The sequence below is a fragment of the Apodemus sylvaticus genome, chromosome 23 (assembly GCF_947179515.1).
Source record: "Apodemus sylvaticus chromosome 23, mApoSyl1.1, whole genome shotgun sequence".
In the NCBI taxonomy this organism is placed as follows: Eukaryota; Metazoa; Chordata; class Mammalia; order Rodentia; family Muridae; genus Apodemus; species Apodemus sylvaticus.
In genome coordinates, this window is record NC_067494.1 from 19,198,801 (window position 1) to 19,214,106 (window position 15,306).

The 15,306-nt window shown below is 44.2% G+C and overlaps 2 long non-coding RNA genes and 1 pseudogene across 4 annotated transcripts in view; 2 read left to right on the forward strand and 1 right to left on the reverse strand.

The window, feature by feature from the left end:
- Positions 1-15,306, forward strand: part of LOC127674153 (uncharacterized) — a 424,300-nt gene that overhangs the window by 396,922 nt on the left and 12,072 nt on the right. The gene's annotated exons all lie outside the window — the stretch shown is intronic.
- The window catches only part of LOC127674152 (uncharacterized), a 433,706-nt gene that overhangs the window by 332,198 nt on the left and 86,202 nt on the right, over positions 1-15,306 (reverse strand). The window lies entirely within an intron of this gene.
- Positions 14,537-15,227, forward strand: LOC127674147 (GTPase ERas-like; annotated as a pseudogene).

The following is a 15,306-nucleotide window of genomic DNA, read 5'->3' on the forward strand; positions in this document are numbered from 1 at the left end:
GCAGAAGTTGAGGGAACAGAGTGGGACTCTGGGCAGTTAACTGTTTTTCTTTCAAAATGAAATAAAAAAAAGAATGTAGCACTTAATGTACCACAAAATATAATATTTTAACATGATAGATGTTATTGTTTGGGTCAATATTAATTGCCAGTTATGAGAATGGCAATAGGATTTGTTTAAAAACAAAAAAACCAAACTAACCAAACAAACAAACAAACAAAAAACAAAAACAAAAACAAAAACTCATCAAAAAGCACGGCTATGTCCCATTCACAGTTTTCTGAGGAACCGCCTCAGGGGTACAGAGCTAAAAAAAGAATTTTCAACTGAGGAATATCGAATGGCTGAGAAGCACCTAAAGAAATGTTCAACATCCTTAGTCATCAGGGAAATGCAAATCAAAACAACCCTGAGATTTCACCTCACATCAGTCAGAATGGCTAAGATCAAAAAGTCAGGAGAAAACAGGTGCTGGTGAGGATGTGGAGAAAGAGGAACACTCCTTCACTTCAGGTGGGATTGCAAGTTGGTACAACCACTCTGGAAGTCAGTCTGGCTGTTCCTAATTCAACTTTTTATTCTTATATTTTACATTGAGATGTTATTTCTGTCTCATACAAATGCCAACGATCTCCAGGAGGTGGCGGCAGTGAGCTACTAGGATGATCAATCAATTTTCAGAGGCAGTCTGGTCATTTTATCTTCATTCCCAGAATCAGCTTGCTACACTTTCTGGTAGAGAGGATGCTCACTGAAGCTGCCCGGAGTAAGGACTTCTGCTCCCCTATATTTGCTCTAACTGCACTACAGTGCTCAGAGAGGATCCAGTCAATTTACCCAGAGGGGATCTTTAGTTTTCCACGATTGACAATAGGATTCATTTCAATCAACTGAACCCACAGCCTGTAATGTATGAGCAGGCAGATGCAGGTGCAGACTCCCCAATTATCTCTGCCTCTTCTGGCTGCTGTGGCTTAGATGATAGCAGTTTCTTGGGGATAGGAAGCAGGATTTATTTATCTTATGTATATAATTACACTGTCACTGTCTTCAGACACACCAGAAGAGGAGGGCATCAGATCCCATTACAGATGGTTGTGAGCCACCATGTGGTTACTGGAATTTGAACTTAGGACCTCTGGAAGAGCAGTCAGTACTCTTAACTGGTGAGCAGTCTCTCCGGCCCATCTTCTTATACACAAAGTCCTCGGTTCTTGTCCACCTGATTAGGAAGGCAAGTTTCGTGATGGGCCCTGGGCCTTGTTTCAGCCTTCTCTCTGAATCATTGGTGGAATTGCAGTAAATGTTAAAGCAAACAAACAAAAATCCCCTGTAAATGCTGGGCTGCCTGAGCCCAGCGTTTAAAACCTGAGGGGCTTGTGGACCCCGAGTGTTCTACCTCTATCACTTCAATCGCTTTAATACTTCTTTTGTTTGTTAGTGTTTGTGACAGGGTCTGCATATGGTCTAGAACTAACAGTGTAGCCTAGGTTGGCCTCAGCCTCCCAAGTTTTGAGGTTATAAACATGAGCCACCACACAGGGTTGATAACTCCTTTTGAGTGCTCATAGTAAGGAGATACACATAGTTTAAAATATAAAGTACACCAGGAAGATCTAAGCAACAACTCGTGACAAATCGACACCTTTACAATGAAATACATAACTGTAGTAAATCACATAGGTTACTGTACTAAATGATTTCAGATGATGTTTAAGATAAAAAACACTCCATGGTTTTGCCTACAGCCCAATTTCTGTCGAGGTCCCCTCCTCTCAGATGACACTAGCTACTGTCCAGTTGACATGAAAACTCACCAGGATACAGTGATCCCAGCAGACAGCACAATGTGCTCAGAACAGTTTCATTTAATTTCTCCATTTAATTGTCTGCCAACTCAGAAGTCTCTCGATCCTACATGCATGGGACAGTCCCTAGGCTATCTATTCTGGTTGTGGGACTACTTGTCTATCCTTAAATAACTAACACATATCAGCATAACTTTAGTTCATAGCGATACTGAGTGTGGACTGCAGGTGAAATTCTGTGAGTTTGAGACCAGCGTGGTCTACAGAGCAAGTTCTAGGGCAGCCAGGGCTGTTACACAGAGATTCCCTGTCTTGGGAGAGAGAGAGAGAGAGAGAGAGAGAGAGAGAGAGAGAGAGAGAGAGAGAGAGAGAGAGAGAGAGAGGGAGGGAGAGAGGGAGAAAGGGAGGAAGGGAGGAAGGGAGGGAGAGAGAATGGAAGGGAGGAACGGAGGAGGATGTGAGGAAGGGAGAGAGACAGAGAGACAAAGAGACAGACAGACAGACATGAGACCACAGTGGACTGAGCCCACCACATTCATGCCCTTCTAGGTTAAGCACATTTTCAAACAAAAGTTAAAATCAACTTGAGAATCCCCCCACCCTCTCTCCTTTAGAGGTGTGCTCTTTTGTGGCCTGAGTCACGTGTGGCCTGAGTCATTGCATTTCAGTCTCTCTGGCTGCCTGTGAATCAAGATGTAAAACTCCCAGTTCCCTGTCCAGCCCCAAGTCTGCCTGCAGGCTGCCATGCTTCCCAGCGTGGTGACCTTGGACTGAACATCAGAACCTGTGAGCCACCCTCAATTCAATGTTGTCCTTCATATGAGTTGATACGGTCATGGCGTCTCTGCACAGCAATGAAACCCTAACTAAGACAGCACTCTATAATAAAGGCGATGTTTAAAATATGGCGACCAATAGTGGATTTCAAAAAACAATAGTGAGACAACTGCTTAGTCATCTAGCAAAAAGGATTAAATTTTGTTTCGTGTTTCACATCATATAGGAAGATAAAGTCCCCGAGGCTCAGTGATCTCAGTGATTAAGTGTAAAAAGAGAAACCATGAGATTACAAGAAGAAAACTTGAGTCGTTCTATTGTTACCTTGTTGCAGGGCTTGGGTTTCTGACACTGATTGGAACTCGAGTTTTAGGCAAAGAACAGAAATGCTATGAGTAAACACCATTTGCACAGCACGAATCACTTACAGAGTCTGGGTCTCTGACCTACCAGATTGCCATTTACGATATAGATCAGAAGGTTCACTGTGCCTATTATAAAAAAAAAAAAAATTAGAAGTGGAAGTGGATGTGAGCAAATAACGTTCAGAGACACAGACATAGCCACTGATGTATAACAGCCCTCACATGTGACACACAGAGCCGCTGCTGTGTAACAGCCTTCACATGTGACACACACAGCCGCTGATGTGTAACAGACCTCACATGTGACACACACAGCCGCTGATGAGTAACAGCCCTCACATGTGACACACACAGCCGCTGATGTATAACATCCCTCACATGTGACACACACAGCCACTGATGTGTAACAGCCCTCACATGTGACACACACAGCCACTGCTCTGTAATGGTTCTCACATGTGACACACATAGCCACTGATGTGTAACAGTCCTCACATGTGACACACACAGCCGCTGCTCTGTAATGGCCCTCACTTGTGACACACACAGCCGGTGCTCTGTAATGGCCCTCACATGCTGGCATGTCCTCTGTCCTCCTCTGTCCTTCTCTCCGTCCCCTTGTGCGCTTGCACTCAGGACTGCCCACTCACTTGGTCCTCACCACCAGTCTTGTGCTCTGTGCAGTAAGCAGTGGTGCCACTCTCCACAGCAAGGTCTTGCTCATTGTCCAGGCCAGGTTTAAGCTCCAGGTCTTTCTGCCTCCCCCGTACATGAAAGGAAGTTTAACAAAGAAGAATTACTCCCACATAGTTGGTGAACAGCTGTGGGTTCATCACAGGAAAGAGGAGGAAGATGAAGGGAAGAGAGAAGGAGAAAGATGAGAAGAGCAGAGAGACGAGAGAAGAGAAAAAAGGGATGAGAAGAAGAGAGTCTAAGTCTTGCTCCCGTCCCTTAATTCCTCTGTGAAGGCAATGTGCTGGAATCTTCTACTCAACATTGTTCTATGCCGCCTACTAAAGCAGTCATCCTGTGGGACAGCGGTGGTGGACTGCTCGCTCAAAACCTTATGTGAGCCCCTAAGTCCAGACCCTAGCACCTCACCAAACAGAACAAAATCTGATTTTGTGATTTGCTGTAGGAATTTTTTAATCCTCACCTGGGGTTTCAACCCCGACTTACACCATTGAGTTCTAGAAAGAAGGATTAAATTTTGATTTAATTTAATTTTGATAAAAGACACACACAACCTTTATATTGACAATAAGCTTTAAACAGCACAAGAGAAGGGCAGACATCTGCCCTCTATGCTGTTAGAATCTACGTTCCTATCGATAACCCCGAGTTATCACTTGATATGTCTCATTTGGCTGCTCTTAACCCCAAACGGCCATGTTCTCTTTAACACACCCATAGCCCATGGCGTCTTCTTCCACTCTTCCTCTTCTTCTCCCCCTCGTGGTTCTTCTCCATCCCTGAGCCTTGGAATGTTAAACCCCAACTATGCCTCTTCTGCCCAGAGATTAGCTGTCAGCATCTTATTTAACAATCAGAGATAACTTGGGGGCAAGGACACACAGTGTCACTTGTGCTAAGTGTAGACTCTCTCTGGGACAACCAGGTCTGGGGGGGGGGCAATATTAGCATTAGAATATAAGCAGTATCAGGACACCACACAACAATCATTGCTAAACATTACAGAATATTTTGAATACCAAATGCATAATTTTGGATATAAATGTTAATGAAAACACAGTCTACTTATGTGGATGTCTTATGTTTGAGCAGAAAAAAGCAAATGACTCTGAAATGTTTTCTGAACAGGACAAGAATTTAGGACTTTCAGAATGTTCCACCCCAAAAGAATTTGAGTTTCTTCAGATGTGGACTGATGAAACAGATTTGACATGGCAGGAAAGCGTCTGCCTCAAATGATTTTTGTTGGTATTTGTGATTGTTTCACTAAATAAGGTTTCTAAGAGTTGCTATTGGTTTTTAATGTATAAAATCCCCTGCTTGAGAGCTACAAAATACACCCAGATTCAAACTGACTCTGTGGTTGTTTCTGTTTGTCACCGATGAATCCTTACCCACCTGAACTTTGAAGATCCTCACCCGAGGGACTCCCATACCCGACTGGGGTGGTCTGTGACAATCTACAATGCTCAGTGATCAGCAAGAACTGGGTCCATTTCAGAGGTCCTCAAACTTGAGGATACTTTACAACCACTTAGATGATTTGATAAATCAAGCATACCCAGGCATCTTCCCAGAGTTTCTTGCTTTCTTGCTGCAGTGGGAATTTGTGTTTTTTATAGGTAGACAGAACACCCTCAAGTGTTTGAGATTTCTAATTTATTGGGTCTTCTGTGGACCAGGCAAACACTCTGCAGCCTTTCAGGGTTTCTGATTCAACTGAGGGACCCTAGGGTTTTCCAGTGCCACACCCTCCTTACAGCTTCCCCACCCCTCAGGTCAAGGCTAGGCCAAGTTTCATTCTCCATCTCCGTTCTTGGAATGTACTGGACAGATAGTCACCTGATCCTCTGGAAAGTCCTAGACAGAGTTCAAATTCACGTCTTGCTTGCTAGCTAGTAGATTTAAAGGTCGATATGCTTAGCCAATACGTTTGAATTGTAACCTTGCTGATGTAGCCTATACCCCTAAAAAGTATAAAAATTGCTTGTAATAGCCATTTGGGAGGTTGCCTTCTTGTTACTCGCCTTGAGGGTTGACCCCGATGCTCTGGAAAATAAACCTCTTGCTTTTGCATCGATCTGCATCTCAAAATAACTACCACTAATGGAGGGTTGTGGTCCTACATAACAATTCAATGGTAGAACTGGGAACCTGGGGTTCTTAGTTTCCAGATGAGACTGCTGCTGGTGGCTCAAGGACAAGGATAGAATAAAGAGGAGGGAAGTGCCTCAGTATAATGCTACAGCAGTAACACACTGCATTCAAAATACTGTACAGCTGGATAGAACACACTAGTAAGTCTGTTAAAATGTCAGGCTCGAGGATGGCTGGGAGAGGGGAAGGTGATTCCATGTCACAGGACAAAAGGCTGTAGTTAGAAGCAGTGTCATTATCTTCTTCCAAAGTCAACCATTTCCTTTTGAAGACCAACTAAAAAAAAAGTCATATTTCTTTAAATAGGACTGGGGTAAACTATTTATCTTTATTGAGAGATAAGCAATGTCAAAGAGAGATATTTCAATGAAAGGTTAGAATACAAAAGTTACTTGAGATGGCCCAGGGTTACCCAGTGAGACCTTGTCTAATAATTTTTGTAAAATAGTGAATATTCAATGTTCTGAAATTGACAAGTTTCTCTGCATAATCTTGTCAGCTAAAAATGTTTCAAGTTACAGGGGAGGGGACAATGACAGGTGTGGAGATGCCACACTTCACCAGGAACTGTAGCCTGCGACTCCGATGGAGACATGTTTGGGCTTGTACTCTGGCTACCTGCTCATTGCACCATATAATGGAGCTGCCAAAGACCAAGAGAAGGACATACTCGCCTATTCCTCAAAGACCTCTGGGCTATGGACAGCCTAAATGGCCTTGGTCTTGGCTGCTGGAGGACTCCTAGTATGTTTTTTTTTTTTTTTCTGCTACCATTGCCTTATAAGTTTTTTTTTACTTTTTATTTTTATTTATTTATTTATTTTTGTTTTTGTTTTGTTTTTTTCGAGACAGGGTTTCTCTGTATAGCCCCGACTGTCCTGGAACTCACTCTGTAGACCAGGCTGGCCTTGAACTCAGAAATACACCTGCCTCTGCCTCCCAAGTGCTCGGATTACAGGCGTGCACCACCACTGCCCAGCACCTTATAAGTTTAAAGGATGGAAGTTTGCCTGCCAACATGGGAGGGGGTGAAGAATATTTAAGTGTTTCATATGGTGGTGTGTCTAGGGGATCCTATGACAGACTTTCAAGAAATCTTTCAACAGCAGAGGGATAGCTGCTGTCTTGCCTCCTCCCTTCCCCCCTCCCCCCACACCATCTTCTTCCTTGAAGACTTCCTGTGGATGTTAAGGGACATCTTTACTTTATTGATGCAAGGATGCTGGGAAGGCTTACTAAGTGACCCCTGTAGGACTTCTACCCTATTAACCAACTAGAGTCTGACATTCCAATTTAATTTCATGATTTTAGCCCAAGGCATGTTAACATTAAAAAAAAGTAATGATGAATTATTTTGTTGTTGGCATATAATTTTTAATAACACCCTGTGATTTTGTATGTCGTGATATTCTGTGGGGGTGGAGAACTCTATGGATTTAGTTAACTAAACCATTTCTCTCATCTTGAATCTCTGCAAATATAAGTTGACTTTGTCAGTTCGGGCTGCTCGAAAAACTACTTCCTTGTGCCCACATATAAAAAGAAGTCACTAGCTCTCTGGACTTTCCTTCTAAAAGACATGAGTTCTACTCATGAGTATGCCTCTCTCAAGAGATAATCACTATCCTGAAGTAGCAACTGGAAATATCATTACATTACCATTGGAATTCCATAGACACTTGTGGGGGACACAGGTGTTCAGTTGGTTGCAGTAATCTCGTCTTGTTTTTTGGCTGTTGTGTATTCTCTAGTACCTGAAGCATAATGTCTGTTACACAGCAAACTTCAGCAAATGTTTATCAAATACACAGATTCATAAACAGCCACAACTCTGTTCTGTTCTAAGTAACTTCAAGAATGTTAAAATTCGCTGGGCAGTGGTGGTGCACGACTGTAATGCCAGCACTCTGGGAGGCAGAGGCAGGTGGATTTCTGAGTTCGAGGCTAGCCTAGTCTACAAAGTGAGTTCCAGGACAGTCAGGGCTATACAGAGAAATCCTGTCTCAAAAAAACCAAATCCCCTCCCAAAAAAAAGAATGTTAAAATTCTATGCTCTAAAACACAAAAAACATTTGATGTCTGTTTTTCTGATCTGGGATCTGGATTTCAAATCTTTAGTCTCTAGATGTTTTATTTATTCCAAGAGAAAGTCACAAAACCTTTGTTCTATTCAATTTCCAAATGAACTTTAAAAATCCTATTATAGCCAGCTGTAGTAGCACACATCTTTAATCCTAGTACTTTGGAAGCAGAGGTAGGTGACCTCTAAAAATTCAAGGCCAGCCTGGTCTATACAGAGAATTCTAGGAGAGCCAGAGATATGTAAGGAGGCCTGTCTCAAAACATATCATATTCTATTATTTTCATTGATTTCACCGGTCTTTTAGCTTCTCACTTGTCACTATGTTTTTGTTTTTTTAAAGATTTTTATTATTTATTATATGTAAGTACACTGTAGCTATCTTCAGACACTCCCAGAAGAGGGCATCAGATCCCATTACAGATGGTTGTAAGCCACCATGTGGTTGCTGGAATTTGAACTCAGGACCTTCCAAAGAGCAGTCAGTGAGACATCTCTCTAGCCCATCATTATCTTGTAGAAAGAATATCTTGGGTGTTGCATGGATACATCACCTGTGAACTAAAAAGCTTATGGCCTGTAGCTTTTGCAGGAAATATGGGTGGGAATCAAATAGAGAGAAAGGATTCTGGGAGAGAGCCAGGAGGGAGATTTGCCAGGAAGATGTGTTGAGACAGACATGATACCACAGGTAACCAGCATGTGGCAGAATGAAGCTAGGATAAATGTGATATTTTAAGTTATATCTAGTCAGAGAGGAGCCTAGCTATATAGCCAAGGTATTTGTAAATTTATTTTGAGTCTGTGTCTTATTTCTGGGAGCAAGGGGCTGAGAGGAAGAACCAGGAAAAGTGTTGCCAATGGCACTTTACCCAGAAACTCCATCCACCCACCCACCCCCATCGCCAATTACATTAGCGTGGGTGTAGACTGTTGGTCAGACATGCCTCACTTCTGTCCAGAAAAGGCCAGTATTCCTGCCTATGCTCTTTCTCCCTTTTTCCAGGTCTTACAAACTAACAATGAAATCATCTATAACCTTATTTGTATCATGGATCGCCCCCCTTTTTTTAGATTTATTTATTTTATTTATATGAGCACACTGTAGCTGTCTTCAGACATACCAGAAGAGGGCATCGGATCCCACTACAGATGGTTGTGAGCCAGCATGTGGTTGCTGGGATTTGAACTCAGGACCTCTGAAAGAGCAGTCAGTACTCTTAACCGCTGAACCATCTCTCCAGTCCCCCATGGATTCTTTAGAACGTTGAAGAAGGTGACAGATCGCGACTCAGAATAGTATCTTAAGACACACAGTTACTTTAAAGGGAAGAAATTACATTAACTTTATGAAAACACTGTGCGAGTGTATTGACAGCTATCTTTTGCTGTGATAAAATAACATGACCAAGGCTTATGATTCCAGGGGGATAACATTCTATCCTGGCAGGAAGACACAGCAGCGTGTGGCAGGCATGGTAGCAGGAGCCGGGAACTGAGAGATGGTATCTTCAAGGGCAAGCCGGAAACAGTGACACACTGCAACAACCGCATGACTACAACTCTCAAAGCCAGAAGGAATGAACTTCCCCAACAAGGCTGCACCACCTTCCCAATCATTGCCACTGTACAGCCTGGCTTTGTTTGTCACCTTGACACATGCTAGAATGATCTGAAAGAAAGGAACATCAAATTTAGAAAATGCCTCCATAAGATCCAGCTGTAAGGCGTTTTTTTAAAACATGATTGGGGTGGTGCCATCTCTGGGCTGTTCCTGGTTTTTTTAAGAAAGCAGGCTGAGCAAGGCAGGAGGAGCAAGCCAGTAAGCAGCACCCCTCCATGGCCTCTGCATCAGCTCCTGTCTCCAGGTTCCTGTCCTGTCCTGACTTCCTCCCATGATGGGCTGTGATGCAGAAGTGTAAGCTAAATAAACCCTTTACTCCCCAACTTGCTTTTTGGTCATGGTGTTTCATTGTAGCAATGGAAAGCCTAAGATAATAATTAACTTGGAACCAAGTGTTCAAATACTCGAGGCTATGGAGGGAACATTTCTTCTTTAGTGTGTCACAGCAAGTTAGTGATATAACATGTCGTACTCTGTAGCCTCATCACAAATTACTCCCCAAACCCAGCAGGTTACTATCTCTTGGTTTGTGTGGGTTAAGAATCTAAAACCAGCCTACCTATGTAGTTTTGGATAGAAACTCTCACTCATTGTTTTTTTGTTTTGGTTTGGTTTTTGGTTTTTTGGATTTGGTTTTTTTGAGACAGGGTTCCTCTGTGTAGCCCTGGCTGTCCTGGAAAACTCACTCTGTAGACCAGGCTGGCCTCTAACTCAGAAATCTGCTTGCCTCTGGCTCCCAGAATGCTGGGATTACCAGCGTGCGGCACCACCACCCGGCCTCGCTCAGTGTTAAGGAAGGAGACAAACAGTTGTTCAATCATCTGGAGGTTTGATGGAGAGAAAGCTATCAGTGGGCCTAAGTTCTCTGTCACTTTGAGCTATCCACAGACTTGCCCTGTGATAGGGCAGCTGACCTCCCCACTACCAGTGCAAGTGTTCTATGTGCGGACACAGAACCCACAGAATTTTAAAATCTTACCTGTAAAATAGCATCTAGTCACTTCTGAGATGTTGTGTACACTGGATGGGGATACACAAGCCTGTGAGTGCAGGGAGCTGAAATGACAGGTTCTCTCTTTAGGGCTGCTGTCCAGAAAGTGACTATGATGTAGGCATGCAAATGAGATCTAGAAGCTGATCTGGTAATAAACACGAGGAAAGATGCTAACCTTTGGGACCCAGCGTGTCACGGTGGTTAAGGGAACTTGCTGCTCTTCTGGAGGTCCTGAGTTTGGTTCCCAGCACCCACAGTGCACAACTCACAACTGCCTGTAGCTCCAGCTCCAGGGGATCTGACAGCGCCTCTGCAGGAATCCCACTCCACCCCCAGCCACGCACCTACAGGTGCCACACGCCTGCACAGGCAGACACACACAGGCAGATATGCACAGGCAGACACACACATACATATGGATGAACAAATGCTAAGCATGTGTTATTTTAAAAAGTAACCCAATTAATTCTTTTTAGGTCATTTTCTTTTTTGTTTTTGTTTTATATCATGTGAGGTAGAGGAGGTCTTTCTTGGTAGCCTAGGCTAGCCTGGAGCTTGTGTAGGCAAAGCGAGCTTTAAACTCTTGGCAATCTTCCTGGCTCATCCTCTCAAGGACTGGAACTACAGAACTGTCCTATCAAGGCTGTCTCTCTCTTTTGCCTTTTTTTTAAGGATTTACTTAAGCTGGGCTGTGGTGGCACATGCCTTTAATCCTAGTACTTGGGAGGCAGAGGCAGGAGGATTTCTGAGTTCGAGGCCAGTCTGGTCTACAGAGTGAGTTCCAGGACAGCCAGGGCTACACAGAGAAACCCTGTCTCGAAAAAACAAACAAAAAAGATTTATTTATTTATTATATGTAAGTACACTGTAGCTGTCTTCAGACACACCAGAAGAGGGTGTGTAGTGAGCTACCATGTGGGTGCTGGGATTTGAACTCAGGACCTTCGGGGGAGCAGTCAGTGCTCTTAACCACTAAGCCATCTCTCCAGCATTTTCTTTTGCTTTTTGATACAGGTACCTCAGTATGTAACATAGGCTAGTACTAAACTCATGATCTTCCTGCTTCAGCCTCTTAAGGGCCGGAATTGCATGTGTGCACAATGAAATATTGCATTATAAATAATTCTGATATAGAACTGTAAATACAATGATTATTTATTTATTAAAACATCTGTGGCCAGGCAATGTTGGTGCACATCTTTGATCCCAGATTTGAGACACTTGCAGAAGCAGGCAGATCTGAGTTCCAGGCCAGCCTGGTCTATAGAGGGAGTTCCAAAATAGCCAGAGCTACACAAAGAAATATTCTTAGAAAAAAAAAGCCAGGCATGGTGTTGCACACCTGTAATCCCAGCACTTGGGAGGCGGAGGCGGGCAGATTTCTGAGTTCAAGGCCAGCCTGGTCTACAGAGTGAGTTCCAGGACATCCCAGGACTACACAGAGAAACCCTGTCTCAGGAAAAAAAAAACTCAAAAAAAAACCCTCATACCCAAACACATTTTGACTTTGGGGCTGGAATGTGGCTTGCTTGGTAGGATGCTGCCCTACTGTGTGTGACGCTTTGGGTCTGAATCCCCGCCACATAAAACTATATTCCCAGTGCTCTGAAGATGAACATTGAAGTATACCTTCAAGGTCAGCTTCAACTACAAACTAGAGACTAGCCTGGGCTATATCTAAAAAGATTGTCTTCTACTTGTTAGCGTCACAAATATTGCTAATATTTCCATGTATCTCTGCCTAGAATCATAATTAAGACACGTCACAAATTTCAGCTTGTTACCTAGGATGCAACTTTGTCAACACAAACACTGATAACATGGCATGGACTTTTTAAGTCTGTCCATGGACTCTGTGAGATGATGGATCACAAGATGGCTTAGGGTACAAAGCCACTATGTGAAGAAAATATATATCAACCTAATACAAGCACCTTCAAGTGACTGAGCCATTATTCCACACGGATAATATATGCGTTTGTTATTATCAGACTTCCCCAATACTGTGTATATTTACTAATTGATTAGTATCTCGTCACTACTGACTTTGTTAGTAGTCCCCTCCCGCTGTGTCTATGTGTACATGTATGTTGATACAAAGTCTTGTTGTGGAGCATAAGTAGGCCTTTCACTCGATCCTCCTGCCTCAGCTTTTGTAGTGCTGGAATCACAGACATGAGTCACCAAACTTGGATTATGAAGCATGCCATGCCACCAGTAGGTAATGAGCCGGTCTTAATTTAGATCCAAGACACTTGGGAACTAAATTATGTTTCTCCCGGTGACTTTAAGTTTTTGCTTCAGTTTTTCAGTGTATGTGCCAGACAGTTGCCAGCTGGATTCCTGTAACTAAATCATAAACGGCCGAAATTAAGTAGGACAAGTTTTAGGCATGTGAACGGACTTGTTTTCCAATGATGAGCATTTCGTCTTGCGGCCAACGCGGCGATCCATGCCCCACTTCCGGGATCTCTTCCTGAGTGGGAACAAATGCGCAGAATTTGGCTTGCTGGGGGAGCTGTCAGATTGGGGGCACCGGTTAAAAAAGCAACAGCTCCTTTTCAGTCTGGAGGTCCCACTGCAGCGGCTGGCTGTCCAAGGTGGCAGCGCCTCCTCTCTAACCTCCCTAAGCAGCTCAGTCACAGAGCCTAAGTCAGCCAGGAAGGTTCTTTCCATTCTAACCCAAGGACCCGATGCAGGGAAGAGGAGGTGAAAAAACCCATCCCTGAGCTTCCCACAAGCCCCACCGATCATTGAACAGGACATCCCACCAATCCCTCACTCTGGAGGTCTCTGCCCTGAAAAGTTCAGCCTCCTAAGAAATCCTGTCTAAGCCTCATCCTTTGTCCAGTTCCCTGTTGTCCACTCAGGGGAGCAGAGGCAGCCACCTATGCTGGATTCATCACTTTTCCTCCTGGATCTGTCTCCCCAACAAATCTCTTTTATGAGATTTGCTGACTGGCTAGCATGACTTTCTCACTGGAAGAAACCAAGAATCGAGGAAGGAGCTGAGCCCTGAGCTCCACTGGGGATACCCTCCCTGGGAGCTGAGGCACCTCTTGCTGAAGATGCTTCCTCTCATAGCCCTGTGGTTCCTGGGCTCCATAGTCCTGGGATACTTTTCCATCGCAGCAGGAAGACATACTGCAAAGTCACACTTTTCTTTCCTGTATTAAGAGAACAGTGACACTGGCTGGTGGGAGAATTCAGTTGGCTGGGTGTGTACCTAGCATATACAAAACCCTGGGTTCAATCTCTAGTACTAAGAGGGTGTGGCAGGCGTGGCACTCAGAGCCATGTTGGGCTCCACAGTGAGTTCCAGGCTAGAATGCAATACAAGAAAAGTCTCAAAAATGAATCACTGTACACACAGTACAAAAAAAGGTTGAAATTAAAAAAAAAGTCTACAGTGGAATTAAAATATTGATGAGCCAGATACTAACACAACAAATTTTATTATTGAGGTTTTTGTTTTATGTTTTTTTTTTTTTAAGGGTCTCACTGTCAGCTCTGACTGTCCTGGAACTCACTATGTAGACCAGGCTGGCCTCAAATTCAGAGATCACTCTGCCTCTGCCTCCTAAGTTCTGGCATTAAAGCTTTGAGTGGGTTTACAATTAGTTTTCTAACCCTGCTTTCAATCCTGAAAATGTTTCATCCACAAAACAGATAATAATCACATTTCCCTGGTGATCGTGTATGTAACAAAACAATGTTGAGAAATGGCTTGCACATTATTCCAGTTTTTTGGTTTGTTTGTTTGGTCGTTTTTTCAAGACAGTATTTCTCTGTGTCGCCCTGGCTGTCCTAGAACTTGCTCTGTAGACCAGGCAGGCCTTGAATTCACAGAGATCTCTCTGTCTCTGCCTCTTGAGAACTAAACAACTAAAGATGTGTGACACTGAAGATCAGCCTGCTGCCCCTCAGCAGACTGCTACTCCTGGGAACACAGCCAGTCTCGCCTGATTTCCCATTCCCAGCGCACTCTTAAACACTCTTAAAGTGACTGTTTACACCACTTCCTTGAGGTGCTGGGGAATGGAGTTGCTGACCAAGTTTAGCATCTTGGACCTGAGCTCCAGCCTGCAATGCACCACCTCCCCAGAGGAAAGCCATGAGGCTTGGGCACAATGCAGAGATAGATGCTGTCAGGCAGCTACTGGAGTTCAAGGCTGCGGTGGTTGTGGGTGCAAGCGGTGTTGGTGAAAAAGCTCTCAGGATCCCGATGACTCACCACTGCTTCGTCAAAGACCACGAGCCCACTATCCAGGATTCCTACTGGAAAGCAGCAGCCCTGGACTACAGAGGAGGCTACATCCTATATGTGCTGGATACAGCCGGCCAGGATACCCGGCATGCTCTGCAGGACCGTGCTTGGCAGTTGGTGATGGCCTGCTGGGCATCTTTGCTCTTGATGACCCCTCGTCGCTAGACCAGCTGCAGCAGATATGGTCCACGTGGAAGCCTCACCGCAGCCTCTGGTGCTAGTGGGCATCACGTGTGACCTGGTGAGCACTGCTGGAGATGCTCATGCTGTCGCTGCCACCGCATTCCTTGCTCCCAAGCTGGGAGTCCCCTTAGTGAAGACCTCAGCCAACAGGCAGCAAAGTGTGGGAAGCCTTTGCCCTCGTGACTGTGAGATTCAGAGGCCCAGGAGTCTGGGGCTGCGTCAATCAGGAAGATCAGACGCCACAAAACCATCTGTAGCTGTGGCTGCTCTGTAGCCTGAGGATCTCAGTTAATCCAATTGACCCTTCTCTCCTGTTAAGGTGACAGTTCTCTTGTCATAAGATTCCCCCACCCACCCA